This window comes from Cyphomyrmex costatus, unplaced genomic scaffold (genome assembly GCF_001594065.2).
Source record: "Cyphomyrmex costatus isolate MS0001 unplaced genomic scaffold, Ccosl1.0 scaffold335, whole genome shotgun sequence".
NCBI lineage: Eukaryota > Metazoa > Arthropoda > Insecta > Hymenoptera > Formicidae > Cyphomyrmex > Cyphomyrmex costatus.
This window is the reverse complement of record NW_017277504.1, coordinates 140,628-142,320: the sequence shown is the minus strand read 5'-3', so window position 1 is coordinate 142,320 and position 1,693 is coordinate 140,628.

Genomic DNA, 1,693 nt, shown 5'->3' with positions numbered 1-1,693 from the left:
AAATATTTTTTTCTGCATAAATATACTACTTTATTTATTCCCTATTGGTGCTACCTAAGTATTTTTTGTTAAGAATTTTAAAGCATTAATTGTATTATTTGTATTTAAATTTAATTTTTATTAAAGTTTCTTAATCTTGTAATATTTTTATAAATTTTATATATTCTTAATATATTAATTTTTATATTTTCAATATATTTATAATACTTACTTAATTGTTGTTTTTATTTTATGAAAGACATATTGCAACGTTTTTTTTACATAAAAGTTTTTATAGAAAATATTTAATAATGTTAATATAAGTTAAATAATAATAAAAATAAAAATTGTAATTAATTCTACTTTAATTTTTACGAATTTATTAATTTTTACAATTTATAAATTTAAAGAAATTTGCGGGAATGGATGATAAATGTCGGACCAATCACAAACCGGGGAGAAGGTGGCCAGACTCTTATTAGAGGGTCACTAGTTTCGGCTTCACATCCGAGCCATCTTCAGTAGTAAATTCGCAAAAGAGCTATGGAAAAGTAGGAAAGAGGTCACTCTCACCGTCAAACAATCAAATCCACATGGTTGGTAGGTCATGTGCAATCGACTAGACGTAAATCGACAAATCCATGATTACAAGATCAAATAATATTACAAGAATAATTGACCATCATCAAACAAACAATAAATTAAAAAATGATTTTTAAATCTTGACCACCACAATGTTATCATTGGATTTATATCGCTTGACTATTTTTTATATTAATTTGTTGTTTGTTTGATGATGGTCAATTATTCTTGTAATATTATTTGATCTTGTAATCATGGATTTGTCGATTTACGTCTAGTCGATTGCACATGACCTACCAACCATGTGGATTTGATTGTTTGACGGTGAGAGTGACCTCTTTCCTACTTTTCCATGGCTCTTTTGCGAATTTACTACTGAAGATGGCTCGGATGTGAAGCCGAAACGTATAGTAATCTTATATATGATATTTTTTAATTGTGAATAAATATATATTTTTTATAATTTCGCACTACTAACAGCGATTTTACTCTCATTAGCCTATTTATTCTATTTATTTGAATATCACCTAATTAAAAAAATTAAAAAATTAACAAAAAACTATATAAACACTAAAAAATCTAAAAATTTAAAAACTAAAAAACTAAACAAAATTAAAACAAAAAACCTAAAGAAAACTAAAAACTGAATAATGACATAAAACTTAAATAACTATTAAAACAACAAAAAATAAAAAAATTTAACACAAAAATGGAAACTTTACAAGAATTAGTTTAAAAAACAAAAACTCCCGACTGCTGCCAAAAGTGAGTTACATTAACAAACTAAAAAACTAAAACTTAACAAACTAATAAAAAGAAAATTTTTTTAATTAACAGAAAATAAAAATAAGAAAATAATAAAAAACTAAAAAATTGGAAACTAATGAAAAACTAAAAATTATTTAAAATATCTGGTTTAAAAAGTTTAAAATAATTTAAAAAGATAGATTTAATTAGTAACAATATACATAAGTCGTAGAAATCTAGTTTAAACAGTTTAAAATAAGGGTTGCAACACATAATAAAAAATATACATTAAATAAACCAGTTTAAAATAATAAATAAAGGTATAATTTTTCTAAAAATTTAATAAAAATAAAATATAAAAAGTAAATACAAAAACTGGACCTCA